General features: G+C 39.5%; 1 long non-coding RNA gene and 1 pseudogene across 1 annotated transcript in view; both read left to right on the top strand.

The window, feature by feature from the left end:
• LOC121043209 (uncharacterized) overlaps positions 1-16,551 on the top strand; it is a 113,533-nt gene that overhangs the window by 51,560 nt on the left and 45,422 nt on the right. The gene's annotated exons all lie outside the window — the stretch shown is intronic.
• On the top strand, positions 4,561-6,136 carry LOC121043208 (metalloendopeptidase OMA1, mitochondrial-like; annotated as a pseudogene).

The raw sequence follows: 16,551 nt of genomic DNA, 5'->3' as shown, positions 1-16,551 counted from the left end.
GAAGGAAGGAAGGAAGGAAGGAAGGAAGGAAGGAAGGAAGGAAGGAAAGGAAAGGAAGGGAGGGAGGGAGGAAAAAAGGGAAGAAGGAAGGGAGAGAAAATGAGAGGGAGAGAGATACAGATAAATCATAATTGAAAGGAAAGAAAGAAGAGGAGAAAGTAAAGGGGGAAATAAAAAGTAAGAAATCATTTGGGTCCACTGCCAACAAGAGTTAGGAAAGCTGATTTCTTAAGATAAACTGAAGTAAAACAAAATATGCTCCATATGTTGAAACTGTATACTTAGTTTGAGATAAACAAAAACATGTTTGGAGAATGGCTGCCATAATTAAAAAGAAATTAAAAGAAAGAAAGGAAAACCATCTGGGGATAGATACATATTTAAACACACACACACGTGCATGCGCACGCGCGCGCACACACACACACACACACACACACACACAGTGATTTCAAAACTTGAAGTTGTTTCTTTTTTATTTATTTAAGTAAACTCTTGTTGCAAAAGGGCATTGCAACAGCTTTGCCCAAAGCACCTCATGTTCCACGCTGGGGCTGTGCAGGACTCCTCAGCATTGTTCAGATGCCAAAAGGTCTTTCCAAATCTTGTCCTTTGCTTCTGTTTCTCCTCTGCTGTGGACGCCTACCCTCCCTTTTCCCTCCGGACCCATCCAACTTACCCCTGAGCATCCAACTAAAATGTCACCTACTCCCACAGGTGTGCCACACACACAGCTGACTGGAAAATGACTTGTTCACCTGTGAACTTTATGCGGCCGTATCAGTTTCCTGTGGCTGTTATAATGAAGTTCCACAAGCCGGGTGGCTTAAAGCAATAGTTTATTGTTTCACAGTTCTGGAAGCTAAAACTCTGAAATCAGGGAACGGAAATCAGGTTGAGTCCTTAGGTTTCTGAGGGAGAATCTGTTCCATTTTCCCAGCTCCTAATAATGGCTGGCAATCTCTGGTGTTCTTTGGACTGTGGATGTGCCACTCCAGTCTCTCCTCCATGTCACATGGTGCTCTCCCTCCCTGTGTCTCTGTGTCTTCACGTGACCATCTTCCCATAAGGGCACATCATGTGAGATTAGAGCCCCACCCTATTCCAGCGTGACTCCATGTTAATTTAACGAGTCACATCAGCAACGATCTCATTTCCAAACAAAGGCACTTTCTGGAGCCCTGGGGACTGGGACTTCAACATATCTTTTCAGGGACACAATTCAACCCATAACAACATGCCTCCTTCATTGAAGGAGTCCGCTGCGTGCGTGTCCGTGTCTCCCATCCCCAGAGAAGTCGATGAAAAACTCCAGTTCAAAGACTACACATATACTTTTAACCTTGTATTTCCAAGACTGAGCATAATAAATGTAGTAAATTCATAATTAATGTCTTCACACTGAATTAAATGTGGAAAGTTATGGACAGAGGGTTTCTGATGAAAGCTAAAAGGAGGTTAGGAGCCAGTTAAGTCTGTACTTAAGGAGAAACACGGAGCACGGTGACCCTCTTGTCGTTACAGTTCCCAGACAGGGATTTCTTTCCCTACAGTGGGCGAGGTGGTAGAAAAGACCCCTTGCCTGGAACCATCTAATGTGATGAGCATCTGAGAACAAAAGACCCATATTTGAGTGTCATTCTGTCTAGATAGCTGCACAGTATCAATACTGTCACTACTCCTCTATTTGCCTCAGTTTATCTTCAAAAGATGAGAGTCATACTAGAAGGGGAGTAATTTTAAAATTTAAAGAAGGATAAGAACTCTTTTTTCACCTGAAATCTTGCCCAAAGCCCGAATTTAAATAGCAGATCTATGTGAATCTGTCAAAGATCTGTGAAGGCAGTAAGCCCGCATTGCCACTGGCCCAGACTTCCGCAAGGATTCTCCACAGGATGTTCTGAAGAATTCTGGAAACATAGATTTAAAAGCACTTTACAAACGGAAGTGTAGGTTTGGGATGCAGTCATAGACATAGAAGGTTGTAGACTCATAGAAGGAGGAGGAAGAGGAAGAAGAGAAGGAGGACAGGGGGAGGGGGGAGGGGCAAGGAAGGAGAGTTAAGAAGGGATGAAAAACTTACTAGCAAATAAAAGATGCTAGGGAGGAGATGGCAAGGAGGGATCCGGACCTTAGACAAATCTTTCGGTGGCCGTAAAAAGGTATTTCAGAGTGGTATCCCAATTCTGTCTTTGCCATCATGTAGTCAGTTGTGCATTTGGCTGGCCATTTTTCCATATCATAACTATATGATCACAAAAGTAACAGTCTGACGGAGAGACAGAGAATGTGGAAGACTCTGTAAAAATTTCAACTAATACAGCCCAAGGGTTTGTCTTATGGAAGTTAGTAATATCTAAAAAACAACTTTATCATAATTAGTTTTGTGTATTTTGCTCCCGTAGTCATGAGTTGGTTGTATTTCCCAGGGCACACAATTTGTTATAGGCTTCTGTTCCTCAGCGAATGTTGATCCTTCATTCTGACATGCCCATCTCTACCCTCACCCCCTATCCTTCCTTCCAAATGTAACTTAAACTTAGCATTCTCCAGGAAACCTCTGAACACCCAAGTCCAATGAACCTCACTCTCCTCCATGTACCTCTGTGCATTCTCTGTATCTTGCATGAGTTGTACTGTCGTGCTGAATTATAAGCTATTTATTCAACCGCTACTTGTTTTCAAATGACGAGTTCTTTTGGAGCAGTTTTATATCTGTACTCCCCAGTACATGTTCACTGTTCCTGGAACGTGAGAGGTATTATACATGTTTGCCGAATTAACTAATATATAGGTGAGTCTATTTCAAACTGCTTTGAAGTTTTCAGGTGATCTTGCAAAAGCATTAAGGTGAAAATAGGCATAATTTGGATGTCAGTATTCTATTTAATTTGTGTAAGAGAAATGAAATACTGCAGTCAAATCTCTGGTGGCGGCTTTATATTCTTGATTTAACACAGTCATGATGAGGAACACAGAAAATGGACATGGTTGCTTTTTTTTTTTTTTTTTTTTTTTGCAAACATCTTGGCAATTAGCCCAAGAGCCAAATGTTTTATTTTAATGGTATGTTTCTTCTCTCATACCACAACTAGTAAACATTTCAGATCACACATACACACAATGTTTGTTTGTATTTACTATAATTCCCTATGCAACTCCAGATGCTTGGACCATTTAGGCATCTAATACATGTTTGATGAATTAAGGAATAAATGAAGGAACACTTGAATAAAATGAGTTAAGATTCTGACATCCATTAGCAAGCTGTTACCAGTTTTCATCTGCCTGGTTTGAATGTAGGCCATCCATTTGGAGAGGGAGAATGGAAAAATGTGGCACAAACCACCAATCTGTTCGATGGTTTTGAATCAATGCTTAAAATATAATCACTTGTAAAACGTTTAGTACACTGGGAGGTAGAATATTGGGTTCTGACTCCAGGTCTGTCCCAACATTGCCATTTGAGATTAACTTTTTGGCTAAGATTGAGCTCGATCCCTCCTACATTAATGTATTCTGACTTCACGATACACAGTCTGGAGTTTCTCTAGGTCCAATATGATTCTGATGTGATTATACATGAGGCTGGATGTACAATATGTGTACATCCCAGACAGGCTTTTGCTTTGTTATCTTTGATAGGCAAGCATCATCTCAAAGTCTTAAAGAAATAAATGATTGTCTCTTTAATTTTCAGGGAAGTTTGCTGGGCGTAGGGAAATCATCCTCTATGCTTCAAGCAGTGCCCCTCTGCTCCATACTTCTGTCCCACTCTGTATTCAAAAATCTGCAGTTAAGTGGAGAGCTCATTCTTAGAAGAAAGCTTCATTCAGCATTATTTGAAAGTGGAGCATGCCTCTTGGGGTAGGAGTGGTAAAAGATCTCACTCAGTACCTCAAGTAATGTATCAAATGTTTCTTACAACCATATTCCATACTCCCCAGAGAATTCTGGCAAATTAAGCATTCTCCACCTTCTTACACCCCCCCACTCACTTCCTAAATTATTTCCCTGATCCGTGTCAGGGTGACATGCCATGTCTGATCATACATTTATGCAGCGGCTTATAACTCACAGCGCTTTCATCTACGTTATTTTAAGAGAACCACACAAGTCTCAGAAGGGCTTGTTGGATTAATTTCTGCTCATTCTTCAGACAGGGAAATTGAGGCTCAGAATGTTCAAGAGATATGAAAGGATAGATAATGAAAGTGAACTGCATTGTGCCTTGAACTTTTTGATTTCTGGATCAAGGCTAATTGATTTCACCAGGGTGTTCTAGTGGGCATTTAAGAAACAGTTTTGCTGGCTCGTGTATTCTTTCCTTCAGCATACTTACAAAGCATCTATTATTTGCAGGTATTGTCCCTGGTGTTGATGTTCTAATAGTAACAAGTCATAATCCTTTCTCTCATTGAGTTTATAGTTGGGAAGAAAAAGGATATAGGCAATTGCAATACCTACTAACTCAGAAAAGCAAGCAAAGAAACACATTCACTAATTGGAAGGAGTCATCTAATCATCTTTAATTTGCCACGACTAGATAATCGAGCAAAGATGACCTTCATCTATGGCCTGCAGTCCGCTACTGAATTGCATTTTTTCCTGATATAATTCACTGACCAACTGGAGAAAATGTAACACAGTAGCTGTACATAACCTCACTGGACTATCATCAAATACAAATTAACCACATAGTAAATAAGTGTCAGGGCCTGGAAGCAAATCAGTGTGACAGATTCGCTTTTCTGCCTGGAAACTTTGATTTTTATAGGGCTTTCAATAACAAAAGAACAGGATGCCTCTGGAGTACCAAAAGTAAGGACATTTGGATGTTTACCCAAAAACACACAACATGGAATGACTCTTGTTCCAGGCAGCTACTGCTCAAAGAAGTTTCAGTCATTCCTGCTCATCAGTGTTGAGTCCTCTAGGGGTTCTCTCTTAAGAGACATTAGGAGTTTCTACACTTCTTTACCGTTTCAATGGCACTGGTTCCTCTCCTGTTGATAATTCTTAAACCAGTGCAGAAACTACTTGGAGATCATTGTAAACATGCTGGCGCGTATGGAAATGGTGGTAAGCGCTCCCTCCTAAGGAGAAAGAACTATTTAATGAAAGTGTAAGGAAGGGGGAAAAATGAAAGTTATTCTTTGGGTTGACTAGTTTTGGATTGCTACTTGTAGTGTTTTCTTTTACTCCCCTGGAAGTGAGTCCAACATAGGAAAGGGCAAGCTATTATTTTTGAGAAAAGAACATTTCAGACTTTTATCAGAACTGGAATACGAAGCATGGATGGAAGAACTTTTAAATGATATGCAAACCGAGAAAGATATCCAATGGCAGACTGTTAAAAAGAAGTGGTTTATTATGTAATTGACCATAATAAAGATACCCCAGGGTCTCTGAGATCTATTGGATTATTCAACTGGTTGATTTCTCGGATATAAATGCCTTTGTGATTCCAATTTTAGTATATGTGCTGCGAAGTGAGCATTGCTGTTGTGATTCCAAATGGACGAGTGTTTAACTTCATTGGGCTTTTGAATAGTGTAACTGACATTCATCAACTTGCTTTTCTTCTGGGCCCTGAAATAGCCACGCAGTACTTGGGCATGCTGTAGAAAAGCCTAGTTTGGTTGATTTACTGGATTTAAGTATGATTTTTCTCACAATGATTTGGGCCATTTGTTCTTGAGATAGTTTGGCACATTGGGGACAGTAGTGACAGTCTAAATTTCTTGAGTGCATGCTTGATAGACCATACAGCAGACCACCAGAGGCTGAAGCTGACAAGATTGGATTCTAGCTTGCTGCAGAGGCCTATGTGGGCATCAGAGCCATTTTAGTGTTTGGCAGGGGATGGAATTTGCAGATAGATTTCAGGGTAGTCCCAAGTGGCCAGAATGGTTATCCACACGCTCTTCTCGTAGGTATGGAGCTGATCACTTGGATAGACTCATATCACAGGCTCTCAAAATTAGAGAGATCTGTAATTGCCCATTACGTTCTGGACGGGGCTCAATTACTATTTGAACTCAGCATGAACCATTTTCTTGGAAAATCAGAGAAAGAAGACCTAAATATTACCATTAAGAAACAGAAAATGGATACTCTTCCCATTCAAAAATAGGAGCAAGGGTGCCTCGGTGGCTCAGTCATTTGAGCCTCTGACTTTGGCTCAGGTCATGTTCTCATGGTTCATGAGTTCGAGCCCCCCGGTTGGCTCTGTGCTGACAGCTTGGAGCCTGGAGCCTGCTTCGGATTCTGTCTCTCTCTCTCTGCCCTTCCCCACCGCCTTTCAAAAATTAACATTAAAAATTAAAAAAAATAATAATAAGAGCAAATACTGTTAACATATTTAGTTGAGAAAATAACTGGAGATTGAATTAAAATTTTTCAGATGAAGGAAATATAAGGAGTGCAGCAATCTATCATTTTTATATTACTTTAAAAAAAAAAAGATGTTTGAAATGAAAGCCAAAATGGATATTTGGGGGTCAAATCATGTATATTACCATTATCTAAATTCCGGTAGGTATTTCTGCTTCATGTAACATCAGCTATTTTAGTTCATTTTAAAATATCTTCAATGAGGAAAATATCACAGAATACATTCACATTATGCATTTTTTAAAAAATCATTCTTGCATCTCTACTGTGTGCGAGTGATTTTACTAAGTCTGTGGGGAAAAGTGAACCAGAAAGCCACCCATTCTTGCAGAAATCCTGTTTCTCAGTGGCTGTGAAAAATCAAACAGCTCGGCACTTAGCCTCCGTGGGGAGTATGCCATATGCGTGGCACACAAATGGAATTAAAGTGAAGATGCCTTGGGGTACTGGCTTGATACTGAAGAAAACATTTATGATCAAGTCTTTTAATCAATTATCAGACCACCTCGTTGAAACCATACTACTTCCAGACACCATATTTATCATTTAATTGGAGTTCGTAACAGAACCTGTTTTTCCTTATGTCTTTTGTTTGCCAATTCTTCCTGCATTACTTTTCAATGGATGGTAGCTGTTCTCTCTCAAATGCTGTGCCCAGAAGGGGAAACATCATTCCTACATCTTTTCTTTATACACACACACACACACACACACACACACACACACACACACACACATAATATATATATTATATATATATGCATTATATATATACATATATATAATATATATTATAATTAATATATATGTGTGTTATATATATAAATGTGTGTGTTTTTTCTTTTCTTTTCTTTTTTTCAACATTTATTTATTTTTGGGACAGAGAGAGACAGAGCATGAACGGGGGAGGGGCAGAGAGAGAGGGAGACACAGAATCGGAAACAGGCTCCAGGCTCTGAGCCATCAGCCCAGAGCCTGACGCGGGGCTCGAACTCCCGGACCGCGAGATCGTGACCTGGCTGAAGTCGGACGCTTAACCGACTGCGCCACCCAGGCGCCCCGTGTGTGTGTTTTTCTATGTGCAGGAGAAATGTGTTTATTTTAGAAATTCTAGATAATATAGCTAAATTGAAAGTGAGACTTGGTACCTTAAAAGTCTTCCACAGTAACTGGTCTGTTATCCGGTCTGTGATTAAAGGGACCTCAGCTTTACAGGAAGTTAAATAGTCTCCTTCTTTCAGGACAGAAGCATAGACAAGCTAGGGGATCTCAGAATTTAAACAAACAAAAACAGGTATCTCTGCAGTGATAGGAAGGCCAGACCAAACCTGGAGAAGTAAACAATATTTATTGGTTCTTGCTATCTTTAAGCAAGCTAATAAAGGCAATTTGATATTTCTGGCACACAAAAGTCGAAATTATAACCCCTGAGGATATACAAAATCTCCATTTAAAGGCTTTTTTTTTCTTTTGTCTTAATATCATTTCAGACTATCTTACTAACCACACATTAAAAAGTTCTTTGTGTGTTAATCAGCCGCTCTTACTGTGTTCATGTAAACAAAACAGGCAAATAAAACACCAAATGAATCACACTGATTCAGAAGATTGTTACCTTAATGAATGCTGTCAAATCCTTGCCTGAAGGCAAGAACTTGAACAAAGTGAAACTAATACCTTGCCCTGCCCTCATTAGGAGTCAGGATAACCTTATATACCATGTCTTGGAGTGAGAGGGAAACACTTAACACAAAAAAAGGAAACAAAATAAGCACATAGAAAAGTATGACTGTGTCAATCACTAGTCCTCAAATAAATACAACCTTAGCCTTTCCCTATAAATTTCGACTTCCCTAATGAAAACAACTTTCTCCTTGCAGATAGGAAAATTATGCTATTTTTTCTCCATAAGAATATAATCCTTGCAATCCGTCTAAGATCTTCTTTCCTTTAAATTTTATTTGTAAGAAAGTGCCTGTCATCCCAAATGTTGCAATCACAAAATTGGAACCAGTATTTAAAAGTGGAAAAGCATTAAAATATTATGGACCAAAAAAAAAAAAAAAAAAAAAAAAAAAGTGTCTGACAATCCTGTGACCCCAAGGCATTTATTCATTTGGCATATGTTCATTGAGCACCTTCTGTGTACCAGGCACTAGGGATGAGCTGTGAACAAAAATAAAGTGACCAAACCAGGAAGCAGTCTAAAGGGATAAAGATAAAACATGGTGACATTTCAAAACAGAAGGTTAGGAAACATCTCGGATAAAGTAACATCTAACCAGAGATGTAAATAAAATGAGAAAGTTAGACAAGCGAAAATGTGGGGAGATTTCAAGTATAGCAAAGTGAACATCTAAATCCCTAAGGACTTTGCCATGTTAAGGGAACAGCGTGGCCAGACCAGAGTAAGCTCATATTGGCCTAACTTGAGGTCAGACAAGCAGGAGGGGCCAGAGCTTTGCAGGTCATTTTAGATTTTAGATTTTCTTTCTTTCTTTTAATGTTTATTATTTATTTTTGAGAGAGATAGGTACGAGGTGGTGGGGAGCAGAGAGAGAGGAAGACACAGAACCCAAAGCAAGCCATAGGCTCCGAGGTGATAGCACAGAGCCCGACATGGGGCTCGAACCCATGAACTGTGAGATCATAACCTGAGCCGAAGTTGAACGCTTAACCAACTGAGCCACCCAGGCACCCCAGATTTTAGATTTTCTTTAACTGTAACAGGAAGCCATTGGTACTCAACAAATAACTGTAATTTATTGAAGCAAAAATGTCTCAGGGTTAAAAAAAAGGCTTAGTGTCTTTTTAGTCAAGGAATATGGAGACAGGATCTTCCGAACCCACTTTAACTAGGAAGGAGAATTTTAAAAATTTTGGAAGCTAATGTAAATTCTCCCTTCCATTTTCTAATCTAAAAATAGTATAAAATACCTAAGTCTTTAGGTGGGCCACACACCTGGGCTCCTGAGTTTGACCACGATTGTTTTGAAGAAGATTGTCAAAAACCTCATTGAAAGGAAGTTCTCAGACTCTGGGCTCTTCTGGAAGGGAAGAGTTTATTCTACTTGTTTCTAATTCACTAAATATTTTACTACGTCAACAACCAATAGATCTTTGGGTGGATCTGGTAGAAGGATATCAAGTCAAAAGAATTTGTGGACTGGGGGTGTAGAGTATATAAATAACACTGTTATTTTCTCCACCTCTCCCCCAAGAGACTAGTTTGTTCCAGGAGCTGAGGGGAACATCTCTTATCTCGGGTTACCATGCAGAACTGAGCCCTAATGGAGCCATTCCTAAGTAATGGAGAAGGCTGGCATGGAGAGGATAATGTGAGAACAGCATTAAGAGAGTAGGAAAGAAGGCTGGGCAGAAAGTTGGTGTCCTCCTTTTATCACCTCAGGTTTACTGCTAACCACAGAAAGCTTCTTCTCACTACAAGCCCCTATGACTCCGACCAAGGGCTTCTTTGGATGGCGGCACAATACTTAGCGCGTGCAGAAAACAAGCCGGAGTTAGTGCTTTCCTCCAATGATGACAGAGGAATTGGGCAATGAATGTCCCGGCTTGCTCAGGCCCTGGGAAACTCTGAAGTATATTCTACATACTCTTCCAAAGTGTCCTCACAGGATTCCAGTTGTCCACAGCGATAAATGGCTACATACCTCACCTTTCTGTGCGCCACCCCCCCCCTCCCCGTTTACTCCCATCTTCCCTTAAATGACTTTCCTGAGATCTCTTGTCCAGTAAACCATGTGCACCACTATCTTTGCCTCAGAATCTTCTTTGGTGGAACTCAAGATGGAAAGTTATCCCTCTCCTCACTGCCAAGCTAAAAGCCATACTTTAAGGCTCCACTTATACGGCTTTTCAAGGCAAGCCTAGAATGTCACTATTTTTTTTTTTTTTTTTTTGCCTCTGCAACCTCTATTCCATCTGCCTTGATTTTCCTTCCCCATTTTCATCCAACCACAAGCATCATCTTTTAGATTCCAACCCAAGCGTGGTTGGTGCCATAGCTCAGGGGTTAGAGCACTGGTCTTTTAGATTCCAGCCCAAGCATCACCTGCTCCATTAAACTTTCTCTGCGCCTTCCTGGGCAGTGTCACTGCCTCCCTCTTTCTCCTTGCTTTCTAGGCCTAATTTATTCAAAAGAGAAAACACATGCACATATGCATACAAAGCCAAGTGATGACTAGAGTTATGAAAAAGGCATAAATGACATAACTGAAAAGTGTTCTTTTGTCTACCATCACTCCAGGAAAATACTTGTTTCTTCTAACTATGTAGAGAAGCAAAGAAAAGTGGATACCTACCTTTTTCTCTGTGCTCTCTCTTTTATCCTATGTTTCCCCAATATTTTCTGAAATCTTTATTTCTGGTACTAGTCACATTTTTAACACATCTTTGACTAAATTTCATGAATGGTTTGCAAATTCCTCTTGATAGACGACACATCGCAAAGACCAAAGGCATATGTATAAGCACCAACAGGAAATGAAGGAAAATAATGTTAATGGAGGATGTTGAGGATCAACATGATTATTTGTAGTTTTTCCTTGGGAGGCCATGTTTAGGATGAGCTGAGAGCAATGAATAGATTCAGGATTAGGGCCTTGTTTCTAATTTTTTATCGGGACATATATTGGTTAGTGAGGAAAAATAAGTATACACATCTTTAGGACGTGGGCAAAACTATAATACTGGTGTTATTAAAGATGCCATAACAATTATTTGTATAAACATATTTGTATATTTAATAATAGCATCCATCCATGCCACTTTTGGGTCTTAAATGAGCCACCATGGAGAGGCCACCTTCCATTCATTAGCCTGGTCTTTATGATATTACTCCAGTTTTCGTTTATTTATATCATTCCAGGTTATAAGAATTATGCATGAACGCTATTCTTAAATCTTAGAGCTATATTTAGAAGATTTCATCAGTGTAATGACATGGTCTGCCAATGCCTTAATTTCACCATAAAGCTCACCCGCTAAAGCTAGTGAATTTGGGAGAAATTGGGAGAATGATGCCTGTGAATTCCATAAAGCACAAGCTTTCAACACTTATATACAAAGGTTAACTACAGATTCATGGGTGACGGAGAGGTGGAGCAGCCTTCCTCTGTGTTCCCAGGGTCATGGTCAGTTTGGGCTGCTTATCTATCCTCTCTGTGTCAGCAGGGTGGCTTTGTGACAAGGCTGAAATGGTCAGCAGATCGGTCCTCACTTACTTCCCTGGTGATATACTCAAGGTGTTCTAACAGCGTTCAGCTTAGCTCCTCCATGGGCCACGCAAGCTTAGGCTGGGCAGGAGACAGTGAAGGGAAGAAATAAAGTGACCAGCTTTCTTTTTCTGCGACACTGAGTTGTCCTTCCTGCTGGAGAAGAAACAGGTTTTTCCTATACTAAAAAAATCCAATATACAAATATCTAAGTATTCAGAGGACTTGAGACTGATTTGTTTTATCAAATGATTCATAGAAATTTCCCATTAAATAACCAGTTGAGAAATAGCCAAATTAGTTTATTAGATGCTTATAAGTAAGGCTGGGGGTAATTCGTAAGCTTTCTCTACATATCAAAAGTGGAGGTGTGGGGCACCTGGGTGTCTCAGTCGGTTGAGTGTCTGACTCTTGATTTTGGCTCAAGTCATGATCTCGTGGTTTGTGGGATTGAGCCCCACATCGGGCTCTGCACTGACAACGTGGAGCCTGCTTGGGGTTCTCTCTCTCCCTCTCTGCCCCTCCCCCACTCATGCTCACTCTCTCTCAAAATAAATAAATAAACATTTTTTAAAAGTGAAGGTAAATAATGAAACATGACTAGACCCTATAGGCCTATTTAATAATCAGCTTAATATTCAACATAATAGTCATAAACTAGATATTCTAGAATGTGACCTTTCTTAGCATATATATAACCTGGGAAAAGCATCACCAGTGTCCAGTGTTTGTGATTCTGTGTAATTTTAAACACTCATTTAGAATAACATTACAAGATTTTTTTCTTCTTCTTTTTCCTGTTCTCATGATTGATTTATCCTTTAGGAGAACTGCCAATCAGAGAATTTCAAATCCCATTTTTCCATTTCTGAAATAGTATTTCTAAACTGTTGCTGTGCTACGATGCCTATGATGGCTATTGGTCACCTGCCATGAATTTTTCTTCTAACTCCCGCATGCTGTCTTTTTGACATACAGAGCCCCCCCCCCCCCAATCCCTTACTGGACACACAACCTCAAATCCAGGCTCCCTGAGGCGTTGACCCTAATGGGACTTGGCATTTGAGAGCAAAGTGTTCTTATTTTAAGGAACAGCAGCCTGGGGGCCACAAACGTGGATCCACATTCTCTTTGTCTCAGATATCTTCACCCAGGAAAGGTATACATACTCCCTGGTCTTTAAAATAGTTGCTCAAATGTTACCATAATCTTAAGGCTCTTTGTGACCACATTACCTAAAATATCTTTACCTCGTCCTCCCTATCTTACTCTTTTTCATCTTTCAGTACATTATACATCTACTTGATTCTTTTGTGTATCTTTCTTTCACCCCCACCCAAAGGTAACTTTCACAAGGACAGACAGTCTTGTCTATTCGTTGCTGTTTACCTGGCTCCAGAAGAGGGTGTAGCTCAGAATAGGCCCTCGACACATGTGGAATGTAAATGGATGAAAATTGCCACTATTACTGTTTTATACATGGAAAAAAATAGCAGTGGGGCTTGGAAAGGACAAATCATTTGTCAGAGGTACGTCTAGTATAGGGTGGAGCAGTTCTGAGGCCCCAGTCTGTCTGACCCCAGGCAGGGCCTTGGTCACCACACTGTTGGTTTTTGCAAGTGCTTTGCTGACCTGCATCTTCCCACTTGCTCGCTGAACATTTTGTTTGTTTTCTAAGAAGAGCCGTTCTTTGGGCTTTTGGTTCCATATCTCTTCTTTATTAGTGGCCTAATTGACAAAGCCAGCCGTGTCCTAGGTTTATATGTTATGAAAAAATTGTTAGTTTTTGTTGGTTTGTTTTAACGTTGGGTTCACAAAGTGCAAAACAAGCGAGCCAAATATATTTTGCATGATTTTGGAAACCCCTGCATGATCCATATGGAAAGTAAATACAACTGTTCTGGTTATTTTACATGGGGTTTCAATAATATTTGATGACTAGAGAGTCCATAGGGCATTTTCAAAAATCAGTAATGGGAAGTTGGGCTGAGTTAAGAGAGAAACAGTTGCAGCCCCTCCCCCCCGCCATGCTCAATCACTACAAGCTGTGTAAGAAAGCTCGTATAATTGATTCAAGAATATGGCAACTCATTTCATAAATATCATAAAAATCACAAATATTTAAAAATAAGAGTTCCCAAAGTTCTAAATCTGTGGCACAAACCCCTATTCCACCTAACCCTGCAGGGGAGTTGTTTTGCTTGGAGGACAGTTATCCACTAAAAATAAGCCCATTTCTTCTTGCTCACATCTCTGAAGCTTCTCATGCGCTAGTCCCAACCTGGACTGACAAAATGCCAACCACTTGAGGGGAGTCTGGGTGGCTCAATCAGTTAAGCATCCGACTTCAGCTCAGGTGATGATCTCACGGTTCATGGGTTCGAGCCCTGCATCCGGCTCTGTGCCCACAGCTGCCCACAGCTCAGAGCCTGGAGCCTGCTTCAGATTCTGTGTCTCCCTGTCTCTCTGCCCCTCCCCTACTCATGCTCTCTCTCTCCCTCTCTCTCTCTCTCTCTCTCTCTCTCTCTCTCTCTCTCTGTGTGTCTCTCTCAAAAATAAATAAAAACATTAAAAAAAAATTCAACCACTTGAGGTGGAGAGGTTCTTTCTCTACCGTTACTACCTCCCTTTCTGGAGTCAATGAGTCCACCTCCCACACATCTTTGAAACCACAAGATTCGTCTCCTATCCTATGGCAACAAAAGGGCCCTATGAAGACCCAGGTACTTTGATGAAGAATTTTTTCTGTTTATTTCATTTCAAAGCACAGTACACACTGACTGATGTTCTTCCTTTTGTAGTTCTAGATCATCAGTGTCTCTGAGTAACTGAAAGGTTATTAGTTTGGAAATTAAAAATTAAGAATTCAGGGTGCCTGGATGGCTCAGTGGGTTAAGCATCTGACTTCGGCTCAGGTGATGATCTTGTGATGATCTCGGGGTTCATGAGTTCAAGCCCCGCATTGGGCTCTGTGCTGACAGCTCAGAGCCTGGAGCCTTCTTCCAATCCTGTGTCTCCCTCTCTCTCTGCCCCTCTCTCGCTTGTACTCTCTCTCTCTCTCTCTCTCTCTCTCTCTCTCTCTCTCAAAAATAAATAAATAAATAAATAAATAAATAAATAAATAAAACAAACATTTAAAAAAATTAAGAATTCAAACTGGAACATGTTGACATGCTCATAGTAATATATGACAAACTACAAAGTTCAAAGTTTTAGTGGATAGATGTTTAATCCATCTAAACATAAATATAAACTTTGAAAACTACCTCAGGAATCACTTCCTCCAAGAAACTAAAATAAGATTTGTGTGCAGTGTGTATGTATGTGGTTTCAAAGTTTGAAATATCTGGGATCTTAATTTATGAGTAGCTTAGTAACTTAGCTATTGCCATGTTTAGCTGGCATAGGGGAAAGAGAGGAGGAAGAAATATAAAACAGACATGTTTGAATCACACTTCTTTCATGCATAAGCTCTAAAATGGAGATTAATAATAATTACTCTAAAGGATTATTGTAACTGCTTTGTGAATAATTATAGGTTTTTTTTCTGGAGTATAGAAAATAAAGCTATGAGATACTGTTTAAAAACACAGGAGTTGAAATTGCCAAGATTTAGGATGAAGAGTAATGCTGTGACATTTTTTTTTTCTGAAAATGAAAATTATTTAAATATATAACTGCAGTTAATGTGAAGTCTATTAAAAAAGTCAATCACTGCATATTTTATGGGTAAGGAAAAATGTTGCCCATATACAGTTTGTATCAAAAATCTGTGGTATTGCTAAATAATTGCATCACAGATAAATTACCTAGTACATTTTGCTATATGATGCACTGTCTTCCTAAAATATTTTACCTTTTTCCATTTTACATTCATAGTTACTAGTACTGATACTTATGGGAAAATGTTCTACCTATCAATGAAGTGGTTCTAATCTGTGAGATTGAACAAAGGAAGTAGGAAGTTCTTGACCTATGTAAACCACAAATGATATATTCAATCTCGGATAACAGAGTGGCTATAACCAAGTGTTGCTATAATCTGGGGCAAATTTCCAAGGGAGTTAGATATATGGTAAAGCTCATATAATTATATGTATAAATATGTTGCATATATATATATAATTATAGATAGATAGATAGATATCCTACCTTCTCTGTGGAAAAATGAAGGGCAGATTACTTTAACTGTTCTTTATTAAACTGTTACACAGCATCTATTAAGTAGAATAAAAGAGATCAGTGGGATTACTATGAAGTTACAGGGATCCTTGAAAATGTATAGTGAGGCTCACGTATAATGTGTATTGTGCTTTAAAAATTCTATTTTTTAAAAATATGATCAAGAAAGAGAGTGGAAACATTGAAATCTTAGATTTTTTTTCCCCCTGATTGAGGTTGTTTTTAAATCCATGACCAACAAGTTACTGTGAGCTTCCCACTGTGGTTAATTGTGAATAACCTTTACAGTTAACTCTTACAGATTGACAAAGTTTAGGCAACTAGGACACATGATCCAGCTCTTCTGGCTTTATCTTACATTTGGATCTGTTCACCTTTTCAAAGTCACTCATTATGAGATTGACAAAGAGCCCAGTTGTCTCAAATTCCCAGTGTTTACTATAAACACAGGAAGTTCATAATTCTCAGAATTAAGCCTAACGCGGAACCTGTTTCCGTAGAATGAATTCTGCAATTTCCCAAAGAACCCAAGTGAAAAGTACTTGAAAGAACATGTACACTGATGAATATCTTATTGATTGAGGCCCCATGAATGTAGAGTCTGGAGTCATTCAGACATTATGTGTGAAACATATCTTTTTATCTCCCCTTGAAGAAAAATCTGATAAGCAGAGCAACAGTGCAAATAGGAGTTCCAGGGAGATATCTGACAGACAAGAACTGACCAACTGTTGTTAAG

This window comes from Herpailurus yagouaroundi, unplaced genomic scaffold, assembly GCF_014898765.1.
Source record: "Herpailurus yagouaroundi ecotype Mexico unplaced genomic scaffold, PumYag 186, whole genome shotgun sequence".
Lineage (NCBI taxonomy): Eukaryota > Metazoa > Chordata > Mammalia > Carnivora > Felidae > Herpailurus > Herpailurus yagouaroundi.
This window is presented reverse-complemented; position numbering and strand designations above follow the sequence as displayed.